This window comes from Leptonotus elevatus, chromosome 1 (assembly GCF_054856555.1).
Source record: "Leptonotus elevatus isolate MCC_2025b chromosome 1, RoL_Lele_1.0, whole genome shotgun sequence".
Taxonomy (NCBI): Eukaryota; Metazoa; Chordata; class Actinopteri; order Syngnathiformes; family Syngnathidae; genus Leptonotus; species Leptonotus elevatus.
Window position 1 is genome coordinate 7,757,546 of NC_141239.1, and position 15,464 is coordinate 7,773,009.

Genomic DNA, 15,464 nt, shown 5'->3' on the forward strand with positions numbered 1-15,464 from the left:
CCTACACGCTTTCCAACTATTCAAGTCTATTTATAGCGCACTTGAAAACAACCACCGCTGTTTTCTTAGGTTAATATTGCGTTAGTGGAATAGAAGTTAACTCATTCGCTGCCATTGACGGCTATAAACGTCAAATTCATTTGAACTATTTCTATTAGTTGTAACTTTTTTTTCCTTCACATTTTTGTTAACAAGAGTAAGAAAACCTAGAATTTTTTTATTGTACATTTAGAACAGATATGACATTTTTAAGCAATCGCTACTAAAGTCATGCGATTAATTACAATTAAAACTTTAATTGCTTGACACCCCGAATTTTTTATGTTTTTTCTTTTTTCAATTCATTCACTGCCGTTGACGGCTATAAGCGTCAAAAATTCATTTGAACTATTTCTATCAGTTTACATTTTTTCCACTTTTGTTTACAAGAGCAGAAAAACCTAGAATTTTTTTATTGTACATTTAGAACAGAAAAAAAATGTTTTATTAATCGTGAGATAACTAGTGAAGTCATGCGATTAATTACAATAAATAAATAAAAAATAGCCTCTTGCCCCTAATTTTAATAATCTTTTTTTTTTTTTTTATGAACTTATGGCAGTGAATGAGTTAAGCAGCAAAATCCAGCAGTTTTTAATCACTATCAGATGGCAGCCATTTTGCCACTTGCTGTCGGCTAAAGATGACATCACAGTTGCTCAGGTAACAACTAATCGCAGCTCAGCTTAAGAAAACAGCTGAGCGGTGATTGGTCAACTGTGATGTCATCTTCAGTCGACAGCAAATGGCAAAATGGCCGCCCCCTGAGATGGATAAAAACGGCTGGATTTTGCTGCATAACTCATGTTCCACAAATGTAATATTAATCAGAATGTCATGTTTAGAATAGTGAGGTCACATATAACATATTGTTGTCAAGAAATGTTTAAGGTTGACTTTCCTTTCAAATGAAATCCAGAGGCAGCAGATAGAATGAAAACAGCAAAGGCCACAGAATTGAACCCTGTGGAACACCATACGTTCCGTTACACATAAAACACACTTACACTTGTTGAAATCAATGTTTTGTTGCTGAGTACATCTTTCATTACAATGAGTCAATTACCAAATTGACCAAATGATTGCGACAACACCCCCCCCCTTTCTTTTTTCTCTGATTGGTCAGTCCTGGATCAGCTTTGAGTTTCCATGGGGTCATCAAAATGGTGCGTTTTTAAATTGTGTGACTAATTGTCTGACGGTAAGTGAGTTACTTGTTTTCACAGTTTCGCGCGCGTGTGCGCGCTTATCGGGTATATGGATTCAATCCATGGTCGTTGTCACCATGTCAAAGTGTCCTTGAGCAAGATACTGAATCCCCAGTTGCTCCTGATGCTGCGTCATTAGTAGGTGAATGACTCGTCAAAATATAAAGCACTTTGAAGGCTTCTCAGTGCAATAGTCCGTGACATTGGCAACGTTCCAGTGAGTTCATACCAACCAACCGTTCACTTGGCTGCCGATGTCATGTGGCGCTAGTTTTAGCATGAGGGTATTAGCCCTTGCCTAGCTGTTGTGGCATTTGTGTAATTAGAGGCTAGGTGTGCTTATGTGTGCTGTGACTCGTGTTTAACTGTAGCAGCTAAAGACCAGCAGCTAGCTTCCCCCAACCCCCCCCCCCCCCCCCCCTCCTGTATCCTTGTTTGGCAGGATAGAAGTGTTGGTTGAGGTTTAGCGTTGTTGCTAAAGTAAATACAGTTGCGAGAAAAGATAAGTGAGCCACTTTGAATTGTCTGGATTCCTACATAAGTTCGTTTTTTAAATGTTATATCAGTCCGCGTATCAGTGCAGAGTGGAATTTATTTTTTTCTAGCATTAGCACTAGCATTAACCTAATAACATAATGGATCTTATTATTACCTTGCATCAACAAAAATACCATCAGCCCACGGTAAGACAATTTGTTTATAAATGTCGAAAGTACAGCACTGCTGCTACTCTCACACTCTCTGGGACTGCTTTGCTATTTCTGGGTCTGGACGCATTGCCATTATCGACGGAAAAAAAAAAAAAGAATTCCCAAGTATGTCAAGACGTTTTGTGGAAGAACTTGAAGCTGAAGTTGGAGCACAGCAGATGATTGCGGGTGATGCAAAAAAGGGACGACAATCAGAAAAACTGAAGAAAATGGAAAGGAAGGAATAGTTGAGCGGACTTCCGGTAAATCGGTGCAGAGCAATCGCTTATTGTGACACTTAGCTGATTATGCAATATCCTACGCATGTGGAAGTCAAAATGATGATCTTGTTGCATAACGGACGGGTAAGGAAAGAGACGTTCATATCCTCTCTAAAAGTCAAAATCGTCCATTTCATTCGATTTAATAATACAAACCAATCAAATGCAAGAAGAATCAGAGCAGCGTAACTGTGACATGCCAGGAAGCAGACCTTAAGCACCCTCAAGGACTTTGATTCCTGTTGGCTCCAAAAATAATTCCGGTTTTTGTTTGGGGATTTAATCTGTAACCCCGGTGATACCGTATCTTGGCAAGCACATTACTGAGGCCAAACATTCCCACATGAAACATTCTTGTGCACGCCAATGCTAGCTGAGAATCCGGTTTTGAGTGGCTCGCTGACAATGTTGAACAAAGACCGTGCCTTGCTGTAAATAAATATTCTGTAAGAGCAGTGACCCATGCGTGGAGGTCACTGTTCTTCTCCAAACACAAGTCAACTAGTAACTAGGAAATGTGTTAACATGTACCTACTATCGGTTTACAACAATCAATATAGCAGAGGAAGGCATGTGGGTAATCTTTGTAGCAGAACATCAACATTTTAAGTTGTGTAAGCAATAATTATTCCCAAGAAAAGGGATTTATATTATTTCTCTATCATGTAGTTAAAAACAAACATGCAAAGACTGAGAACTACGTAGACCTCGGTGTTGATATCGTGATATGCGGCGGCTAGCTAGCTTGCTAGCTATTAGGGGTCTTTGAATGTTTTACGATTTGATTTGATTCCGATTTTTGGGTGCGCGGTTAAGAACGATTTTTGCTTCAAAATTGACAATGATTTTTGCTTCAATTTATAGATGTTCAAGGAATCGTAATGATCTACTCCAGTCTGACTCGCTAATGCTAATTAGTGCTCTACTTGCGGCACTTTTATCACTCAAAAGAACGGGTCCACGCTGCAAAAAAAACAACAACTTTTATTGGATTAAAGTGTATCAGACTGCGTGGAACCACACTGCCTCTAAGTGGCCAAATCGGGTACAACATGAACAGCGCTCCCAATAAAGGCACACACAAACAAAGGGAAGACAGTATACAATAATTAAAATAAAATCGATTTTGGGACATTTAAAATCGATTCTGAATCGTACTAAATGAGAATCGCTATTCTTATGAGAATCGATTTTTTGGCACACCCCTACTAGCTATGCCTACTATGCCCCAGAAATGTGTCTTCACTGCAGTGAGTTAGCTTGCGTGGCTTATTTAGAGTGCCTCGTTGTCAACCACGAGTGCACGCCCATCACGCAAAGAATTTTCTAGCATTTGGTCTATACGGATGGATATACCAATTTGTTGGAAATGTAAGTAAACATTGTTTTTAAATATTCTAACGTACTTGTTTAAATGTATTTAAATACGGTCAAACGTACATTACTTGCAAATACATTTGACTGTACTTGTAAATACGTTTAAATGTGTAGGCTAATTGCTAAAAACTTAGCATATTTCCCATAATACCACAGGGCACATGCACAAGTAAAAATAAATGCTATTTTTTTTAAGCGTTTGGTCGACATTATACCAGTACGTTCAAAAATGATTAATATATAATATTTGTAAATATTCAAACGTACTTATATATGTTTCAATGTATTTAAATACGTTTAAATGCAATTTAGCATCTATACGTTTCCGTACGTATGTTTACGTTACAGGGACTAACAATATAATATAAAATACTTGTTTGTAACAATTCACCTTGCTATGAACCTTTCAAACAAATCACATTTCGTTCGTAATTTTGAAGACGTTCTATGAGCCAAGTAAGTAAAAAAAAGTCCTGCAAGGCAAAGGCCGGTGATCTTTTTTTTTTTTCAGAAATAGCTGACATTTACTCAATAGTTCACATTCCTAATCCCTCGGAGCCTGCCAGGGAACATTCCATGACCTGCAAAACACAGAAGAAAGCAAGCTTAAGGTCAAAGATTTGGGTCATCGTCACCACATTATCACTACAAACTATCAGTGCCTTTTATATTGATGTTTTGCTTCAGGGTGATCGTTTATTTTTTTTCCCAGCCACACAAGAAGAGAAACATGTTTTTCTTCTTTTTGTTTTTGCCAAGACTGATTGCATTCTGAGAGTCGCAAGATCACTCAGATGATTATGGGCTCGATCCATCATGTGATGAGGTAGACTTAAGCCCTTTGGGGGGGACCCTTAGGCTTACATTGCTGCTGTCTGCTGCTTAATGAGGCGGCAGACAGCAGGAAGAGGCGTTATGATGAGAGCGCGTCTGTTATGTGCGGGATGTCGCTCGCGGCGTGAGGAGGGCTTGACATTGCGTTCTGGAGTATTTGAGTCAAAGGTAACATATACTTTACAGATTGCACAATTAACTCGTTCACTGCCATTGACGGCTAAATGGAACAGTCCTAAATGGCTAAGGTCCAATTTGGAGGAAAAGAGGTATTTTGTGTGTTTCTGAGCGAGCGGCCATTACATGTGGAGTCCCTCAAGGGTCAGTCTTTGGACCCCTTTTAACTCATTCACTGCCATTGACGGCTATAGACATCAAAAATTCATTTTCACTATATTAGTTTCACATTTTTGAGTATGAAAACCTAGAAAAAATATGTATTTTACATTTAGAACAGATATAAAATTTGTGATTAATCTTGAGTTAACTAGTGAAGTCATGTGATTAATTACAATAAAAAATTGCCCCTAATAAAAAAAAAACGAAGAAGAAAAGATTATAAAAAATTAGGGGCGTCAGACGATTACATTTTTGAAAATTTTAATTAATCCATTAATCACAAATTTTATATCTGTTATAAATGCACCAAAAAAATCGAGGTTTTCATACTCTTGTTAACAAAAGTGGGGAAAAAATGTGAAACTAATATAGTGAAAATGAATTTTTGACGTCTATAGCCGTCAATGGCAGTGAATGAGTTAATAGGGGTCCAAAGACTGACCCTTGAGGGACTCCACATGTAATGGCCACTCGCTCAGAAACAAACAAAATACCTCCTTTCCTCCAAATTGGACCTTAACCTTTTAGGACTGTTCCATTTAATCCCACCCAAGTTTACAACTTGTAGTGGTAATAGTAGTTGAGTATTTATTTATACCTTTATACAGCTACGCACATTTTGAGGAATGATACAGCCGTGGTTGTTGTTAAAAATGCTCTAGTGATAAAATTGAGTTGAGACACACACTACATCATTTATCGAATATTATTCTGTGTGGCCCTCAAGTTACGGCTAACGGAGAGCCCGCATCATCTTTTCGTTTTGTATATGCACATAATGACGTCCTGCCTTGCAGAACGCTGCTGCAGAGAGGTTGCGTAATCTTCTTATGGTGGTGGTTTGCGGTTGTGAAGGAGAGATGAAACGTAATCCACGGGAACATGTCTGAAGGGCTGTGTTGGCGCTAATCTGATTAGTTGACTAGTCAAACGAGTCGTCTACGAGAGGAGTCAGAAACCTTTATTGTCAAAAGAGCCATTTTAGGCCAAATAAATAACAAAAAATCAGTCTGGAGCCACAAAAGCTTTGAACATTATGATGAACGAAACAGTGTGTTAGTGTTGGTCTACTGTACGGAGGGCCCAACTGCTAATTAGAGCTGCAGCATCCAATACTTTGAGATTCATTTTGTTCTACCTTTCATCTTCCTTTTTTATTTTTCAGACTTAATATTTCATACATTTTTCTGCCTTTCTGTCAAATGTATGACATTTTTGGTAATTTTATGAACTTACTGTATTATGGTGGTTTTCTGCCTCTCTTCCTTTTTTTTTTTTAGATTTTATGGCTTTTTTTTGGCATTTGTTTCTGCCTTTTTTACAATCAATTTTTTGAAAATTTTGGACAATTTTGTGGATATTTTATGGTAATTTGGGGGATTTTTTCTTTTGTTTTGTGACATTTTATAGTTATTTTTTTTTAAATATTCTCCTGCCTTTTTAAAAATATATTTTTGACTTTTTTTGTACATAATATGGTAATTTTCAGGATTTCTTCTTTTGTTTTCTTTTCTGACTTAAAAAAAAAAGAAGAATTTTCGGACTTTTTGGGCAATTCCAAATACATTTAATAGTAATTTTCTGCCTTTCTTCTTTTGTTTTTGAACATTGTTTTGTTATTTTTTTAACATTTTCCTTTCTGCCGTTTTAAAAATAAATTGTCTAACTTTCTTTGTGGCATTTTTTTTTGTACATTATGGTAATTTTCTGCTTTTCCCCTTCCTTTTTTATGGTCACATTTTCAACATGTTTAGGGAACAACTTTTTCCATCTACCTTTTCCTGACAACCAACAAATTTGGGCTCTTTTTTAAACATTTAATTATTCATTTTTTTATATCTAAATCATTAATTAATTTAAATAATATTTTATCTAAAAATGTAAAATATGTAAAAAAAATATATATATATACCGTGTTTTTTTAGAGATCCACAGGGAGCCACAGGAGTGACTAATAACGAAGTAATTTCTGGCATCTTGTTTTACCATCCACCAATTTACAGAGTCCGTCACCTGGCTAAAATGCTCGGTGGAGAAGATGTCTGGCCATTCTGATTGCCGCAAGTCTTGGAAAAAAATCACCGGTTTACCAGACCTTGGCACTGGTGGCGAGGAACGAGGGCAGCAAAGCGAATTGAAACTCCATCTTTGTCGCCAAAATACTACGTCTAATGCAGTGCTTCTCAATAATTTTTTGCTATGCCCCCACCCCCCTCCCGGGGAGGAAGAAAATATTTCTAGCCCTCCTAAATCACCACTGCAACAAAAAATAGAATCATTTGTCATAAAATTGCACCAGGAGGTAAAACTACTTGCGAACTCTGACAATGAGAGCGCCACTGCCACCTACTGTAGTGGATGTATAATTGCACTTTTTTTCTAGTACGGCAAGAAAAATCCCTATTTGAGAAGCACTGGTCTAATGTTATGTCGAATAATGCACAGGCAACAATAAAAAAAAAACGTCACCAACATGACCGCAGAAAATAATTTATAAAGCAAACGATACAAGGGTTTCTATTTCTATCACTTATAAACACCACAGTAAAACATTCACCAGTAATAAGCGACCGCTCGCAGCAAGGCTACTGTTACACTTTTGACAGGTGTTAGATTCCAGTATCTGTTCAACCGTCCTTGAGGCGATCGAGTTTCACGTAGGAAGAGTGCGTTTCCTGTTATTCATGCAGCAACTTGCCCCGGGCGTGTGCGTGCGCCCAAAAAATAGCTCGCGAGCTCTACGAACAGAGCATCGTCACCCTAAAAGTGCGGCAGTACTATAGTAGACTAACTGCATTTTTATTCCAGAGCAATTTCTTGGTTGAACTAATACTTTCTTTCCTCCAATTTTGTTGTGGAGAGGAAAGCGTCGACTCACCTTCGTCTCATCATTTACCGAATCCCCTCAAGACCAAGATAAATCGTTTATGAATTAAATTTCAATTGTTGTAATAACAAAATCTCCCAAGCGCATGTGTGAAATTGTGGTATGTTTAGAGGAAACACAACACTGCTTATGGACAAAATAACACCACATGCAGCAACAGTCAAGCATGCTGGTGGCAGAAGGAACCGAGGCCTGCAAGTAGTAATCCGTCTTAGTACAAAACTGGCTTCTGCTTAAAAGGGAGAAAATGTCGGGATAAGCCTCCTAGAACAGCTGAAATTTATTGGGGTTAATCCAAGGCCTTTCAATATTTTATTTATCATGACTTTGAAGATGAATAGAGTGGATAAGGTGGTGACTAGCGCAAATCTACGCAAAATTGACGGCCATTGAAATACATTATAAAAATGAAATTAACTATTTAAAAATAATGCTGATAAACAAAACAAAAAACAATTAAAAATAAAATATGGTTTTAAAATAGATGAATAATAATGTAATACATTTTTTTAAATTGTTATTTTATTTTATTTATTTATTTATTCAAATCTGAAATTAGGTGGGTTTTTGATGGGCTCTACTGTGTAGCCACATCCCACTTATAAAGAGGTGTGCACACTTTTGCAACCACAGTTATTTTTTCCCTCTTAAAAGATTTATTTTATGTTAATGGTGAAAAGAAAATGAAAAAAAATTCTGAAAATAAGCAAATATGTTATAAGAGGGTGTGCACACTTTTGCAACCACTGTTATTTTTACTTTCCTGCTTAATAAACGAAACCAAACCAAAACAATAACTACGTTTAAGAATAAAATTAAATAATATCAATTTAAATATAATCTGAAATTAGGTGAATGTATGTTAGGCGTCACATCCCATTTATAAGAGGGTGTGCACACTTTTGCAACCAGTTATTTTTACTGTCTTTCTCGAAAGGTTATTTTGTTTTTACTTTCTTTTTCAAAAGATTTTTTTTGGGTTAATGATATGAAAAAAATGAAAAAAGGAAATTAGGTGAATACATGCTTGGCTCCACTGCATCCCATTTATAAGAGTGTGCACACTTTTGCAACCAGTTATTTTTACTTTCCCTCTCAAAAGATTTATTTATTTTTGTTAATAGTGAAAGTGAAAAATGTTTTGAAATCATGCGTGACAGCTATAAAGCTTATCGAAATGCCTTGACAGCTGAGACATGCGCAAGACAACAATGAGGATCTTGTAGTCCAAAGTGTTTGTACGCATGCATGACTTCATTATGACTAGACACGCTCGACCGTCGTCCTGCCAGTTTGTTTGCTCTCACCGGTCAAACAGGACTTGATTCACATGACAACCTCCAATGTAGGATGTCGGTACAAGACGGCCCCTCATTCTGTCCGCACATCTAAACTCACACAACCCGTCAGCTCAGTCCGAGACAATTTCAGTTCTTTTTTTTGTTTGTTTTTTTGTCAAAGCCTTTTACTTGTTTTTTTCCATTTGAAAACGCTGAACTCTTGGAGCAGGCATTTGTGCAAGGAAAATATTTTAAAAATATTTTTAAAAAATCTGTCAATATGGCTGGCGTCAGGCCGAAACGTTGTACCTCCGAAAGTGTCACTTTGCATGTTTGTTCAACCATTAACTCATTCACTGCCATTGACGGCTATAGACGTCAAAAATTCATTTGAACTATTTCTATTAGTTTAACATTTTTCCCCCACGTTTGTTAACAAGAGTATGAAAACCTAGATTTTTTTTTTATTGTAGTAGAACAGATATACAATTTGTGATTAATCGTGATTATTAAAAATTAGGGGCGTCAGGCGATCATTTTTTTTAATCGTAATTAATTGCATAACTTCCCGAGTTAACTCACGATTAATCACAAATTTTATATCTGTTCTAAATGTACAATAATTTTTTTCTAGATTGTCATACTCTTGTTAACAAAAGTGGAAAAAAATGTTAAACTAATAGAAATAGTTCAAATTAATTTTTGACATCTATAGCCGTCAATGGCAGTGAATGAGTTATCGTTGCATCATCAAAGAGAGCGAGCACTTTTCAACACTTTCGATTGGTCAGTAGTTAGTAAAAAGGACACCTACACGTGGACTGACCAAAAGGATAGATTTTTGAAAAAAAAGCACGACATTTGCCAAATTGGGACTTACGAAGCCGGACCTCTATTACAGTGGTACATGGGCTCCCTCTAGTGGTAAGTGGAAAAGTTTAGTTGTATTGAACTTGCGTTTGTTTGTTTTTTAGTAAATTTGCATGATTTTTTTTTTTTATAAATGTTTTATCTTGTAATACTTGTAATGTATTCATTTTGCCACAGCATTTGAATATTATGATGTTGGTACGTATTTTTTTAGGTGGCATTTGGCGCAAACTTTGGAGATTGATAAAGCGTTCTCCGTACCGACTTTTGGTTGTTTAAAAGCTTCAAATGGGAGATTTTGATGCTCCACTTTTGTGGAAATTTTTATTTGAGTATTTCGGGAAGGAATGACAATACAAACATGAAGTGTTTCCGTTGAGGAAAAAAAAAAAAAAAAATGAGTTTCCCTTTTTGAATGGAGCTAAATAATTAACGTGATAGTCGGTGCTACAGAGTACAGATTAATGGACTGTAATTCTCGAATTTATTCTTAAATTCATTGCGTTGGCATTCAAAGGCAAAATCATAAAATCTGGCTATGATATGAGAAGACTTCAGTTGTTGACAGATCATAAATTTGGGTATTCAGTGGAAAATTACAGTATTTAAATACTGATTTGATGTCAACATTTAGTGTTTGCTGGAGATTATGAGCATCCTGTTTTAGTGATGTGTGTTTTAGAGATAACGCTCACCCTTATAATCCACACCTTTTGCAGTATATGGACAACACCAACGTGTCACATAAAGAAGGTTCTTAAAATGGCTGGCATTGAATGGACTTTAGGGGAAGTCAACCTTAAATAGTTCTTGATAATAATATGTTATATGCGACCTCACTAGTATAAACATGACATTCTGATTGGTATTACATTTGTGGATTATGAGCTATGCAGCAAAATCCATCTGTTTTGACTTTTTATCCATCTCAGGCGGCGGCCATTTTGCCACTTGTTGTCGACTGAAGATGACATCACAGTTGCTCAGGGCTCAGGCAACGGCCAATCACGGCGCACCTGTTTTCTGAAGCTGAGCTGTGATTGTTACTTGAGAGTAACTGTGATGTCATTTTTACTTGACAGCAAGTGGCAAAATGGCCGCCTTATGATATATTTTTTTTGATATAAACTGTTGAATTTTTGCTGCGTAACTCATATTCCACTAATGCAATATTAACCAAAATACCGTATTTAGACTAGTGGGGCTGCATAGAACATATTGTTGTCAAGAATTTTTTTTTTTTTAAGACTGACAACTATGTAGTACTTTTTTGTGGTGCTTTCACATTAAGGAGTTTTTTCACCATTTCAGGTTTTCCTGATTTTGGGGGCGGAGCTAAAATGGCACCACGTGACACATTAGAGGCCTAAGAACTTGAGCGCATTCGTTTAACGCTACAGCCCGAAAATGCACCTTCCCTTCTGATGGCCGCTTTAGAGCGCCTCGTTGTCAAATATGAAACATACACTGGAAAACTTTGAAAACTTTTTCTTTTTTTTTTAGATGTTGAATTGCTTCTAGTCACAACTAAACTAAAAGCCCCACATATTGATCCTTCTACTTCTGAAGTGGCCTACTTTCCGTATCTTGGCTTCGGATGTCCGTCGAGCAAAGACAATAGAGTAAAACAAACAGTGCTTTTCCGTGTCTCGAACAGTTCCTTGTGAGGCACGCCATGTATGTAGCTTCGTACCTTTCACGCATGTTTAGAGGACGAACAATACGCTGACTCACTGGTTCTTGCTCAGAATAATGGTGTATTGTAAACAGTGCAAGAAGGTGGTAAGGCGTACTCACACTTTGAATTTAAGGTAAGGCAACTTTATTTAGATTACCTGCCTGGCTTCACCTGACGAAACCCTTAAAGGGGGAAATCAACCTTACACATTTCTTGACAATAATATGTTACATGTGACCTTACTAGTCTAAACATGACATTCTGATCAATGTTACATTTGTGGAATATGAGTTATGAAGCCATTTTTTTATCCATCTCAGGGGGCGGCCATTTTGCCCCTTGCTGTTGACTGAAGATGACATCAATGTTGCTCAGTGCTCAGGCAACAACCAATCAGAGCTCACCTGTTTTCTGAAGCTGCGCTGTGATTGGTTGTTACCTGAGACCTGAGCAACATTGATGTCACCTTCAGTCGACAGCAAGTGGCAAAATGGCCGCCTCATGAGATGGATAAAACGGCTGAATTTTGCTCCTTAACTCATATTCCACTAACGCAATATTAAAATAAAATGTTAAAAGGAACCCCGACTGTCATGACAAGTTTTTTGGGTTGTTACTATGAGATAAATTTTTCAAAAATCATTTTCAGTTGTCGAAACTTTATTTGGACGTACGGCGCCATTGTTATTTACATCACAACGCATTCAGTGCGTTCCTAAAGAAACAACATGCGATCGGGAGATGAGTCATTCACCAGAGGCATTCAAGAGTTTTGATCGTCCCTTTAGGAACGCTACGGAGGCTTACCTTGCTTTCTTTATTGGCGTTCCACATTGCTTCACTACGCACTGAATGCGTTGCGACGTAAATAACAATGGCGCCGTACGTCCAAATAAAGTTTCTATAAAAAAATAACAACTAATAAATAAAATGTGTTCAATTTTTAATGATTTTTGAAAAATGAATCTCATAGTTACGACGACGTATTATTAGATTAACCATATTGTGTTTAGCCTTCGTTCTTTGAAGCGTTGTGTACGGTCACTGGCCAGCGGAAAAGACGCCTCGCTTTGAGAAGTTTAAGTTAATTTGTTAAAATGTATATTTACTTTGTACATTTATGTTTCCAGAATTATTATTTACACGTTCATACATTTTGGTGTTTTTTTGTACGAGTAGCTAAGTTGATGTGTCGAATCTGCTGCTCTCCGTCATTCACTTGCATTTACCTAAAGTATGCTAGCTTCTGATTGGTTAATGTTAGTCAGCTGATAGGGGATCAGGAAGTGTTGCCGCTCTAGCTGCCGTGTATGATGAGTAAAGTTTTAATTTAAGAATGAATCCGTCTCCATCCTGCCTTTTTATTTTATAAACGGTGTCCCATTAACCACCAACGAATCCTCACATGATTAGACTATAGCTACGCTACGTGTGTTTCTCGTAAGTTTCTGAGTTTTTTTCTCGCACATCTGCCACTTTATAAAGTGGCAAATTTGCAAGGAAAAACTTGTAATATAGAGCAAACTTGTCATGACAGTCGGGGTTCCTTTAAAAAAAAAAAAAAAATTTTTTTTTTATCTAACTAAATGAATTAATCTACAGTACAGTAACAGATCATTTGTTCTTTGTTGCTTCCCGCCACTGTTGTGTGCATGTCGTACATCTGTGTTTGCATGCGCCGTTTGTTCTCCTGGCTTTCTGCTGATGGACTGACCTCCAAAGGGAGAACAGTGGCTGTTCAGATTATGTTTCCTGCCTGATTGAATATTTATAGATCAGCTTGCTACCTTGCCACACACACAAACATGGAAGTCTCCCAGGTCCCCGATGCGCTCTTGTAACTTGGTCCTCTGCCTGAAAACGGCTTACGTGGGATGCAAGGCCTTGTCAATGATGACATTAGAATGAATGAAAACGAGGTGAACTGAGTTAATGGCGTAAGTGGAGGAGGTGAGAGAAATAGCAGCATGGATTTGTGCCTGCCGTACAATAGCGTAAAAGGCCCGACGGACAAACGTGTCACATGTTTAACGGCATCTTGGCAGGAGACGTTTGATAGCGGTTGTGGTTTCCTGTCAACAACAGTCGTTTGGGTCCAGTCAGGCCTTCTCTGCTGGCGTAATTATTAAAAGAAATACTGACCTACATTTACAACCTGAATTCTATTTCCCCCCATGAAATTGTAGTGATTTTGCTTCCAAGAGGTGTATGATATATATATATATATTTTTGTCCAATCACATTTCAGACTCCATTGCAGGGGTTCCTCAGGTTACTACAATACAGACATACAACATTTCATTGTTACAGATGTCGATGTTAAGAATACATTTTGCATTCACAGTTCATCATCAGATTCTTGGTGACACTTGGTGTAGTTAAAATATGATACACATACATTTTTTTAGTTATTCATAAACAATATATTTTCATAATGGCACTTGCCTGAAACTATATCAGCATTCGTTAACCAATCAGATGCCAAATTACAGCAAGCTGGCCTTCGACGATGTCAGCATTTTGCATTGATTGGTCAGAGCAAAACTTGTGCTAGCCAAGTGCAACTGGCAAAACATGTCTGTTAGCACACATTTAATAGTCAGCATCTCTGGTGAGAATTATTTATTTACTATTTTGTTTGTTTTTGTCATTTTACTACTTACTAGATAAATATTGGAACTGATTCATATCATTTTTTGGGGGGGGGCAAAAAAACCCACATTTTTTTTGCATTAATATCCTCATGATGTTGGCTACCTCTGCTAAAATCGCCTACAGTTCAACACATCAACTGCAATTCTAGCCATGAAATGAAAATTGATAAATATATTTAGTATTCTACTTGGTTCAAGTTTTTGTCTTCTGAGAAATTGAAAAAATGACTTCAGCTATTTTATTTTGGCAATTGCGTGCCTTTACAGAGCATTTTTTGTGATAGCATTGATGGCTCTACAGCTTTTAATAAATTAACTTCATACATGAGCTTTCAGGGTTGATTTTAAACATTTTTATTTCGGTATTAGTGCAAGGCTATACAGAAGAAAAAAGGTCAAAACTGCGTTTGGAAATTTTTGTTTATTGCACAATTTTCATTTTTCTTTAAACCTGCCTGTCAACACTGTCTATCTACAAAGATGTTTTGGCTTTCAAGCCGCATGGAGCCCGCCACACCCTGCAAATCATCTACGTACACATCTTGTCACTGCCAGCTATTGTAAAATGCCACTCACATTCGCTGCAATAACAGACCACAGAGGCTGCACATTAATAGCATAGCTTGATGTCCTCATTGACGCTGTACGCCGCCCACTTCTGGGAAAATATTGAAAGAGGCAGTTGACTCAAACATTCGATTCCTCCTCTCACATGATGTTGCAAACCATGAGATAATATTTCACATGGCCAAACCCCGACCAAAATTAAGTGCTTATTGACTTTCTGTGTGTGCCAATAGATTATCTTATCCTAGTGTGAGGTGCACAAGTTATACAGCACTTCAGCATTATGGTTGGATGGATAAATGGATGGATGGATGGATGAATGGATGGATAGACGGATAAATAAACAGATGGATGGTTGGATAAGCGGATGGTTGGATGGATAAACAGATGGATGGTTGTTTGAATGGATGGATAGATAAACAGATGGATGATGGATGGATGGATAAACAGATGGATGGATAACGGATGGATGGATAAACAGTTGGATAAATGGATGGATGGTTGGATGAATGGATAAACGGATGGAAGGATGGTTGGATGGATGGATAAATTAATGGATGGATGGTTGGACGGATAAACAGATAAATGGATGGTTGGATAAGTGGATGGTTGGATGGATAAACGGATGGATGGATGTTTGAATGGATGGATGGATAAACAGATGGATGGATGTTGGATGGATAAACGGATGGATAAACAGTTGGATAGATAAATGATAGATGGATGAATGGATGGACGGCTGAATGGATGGATGGATGATA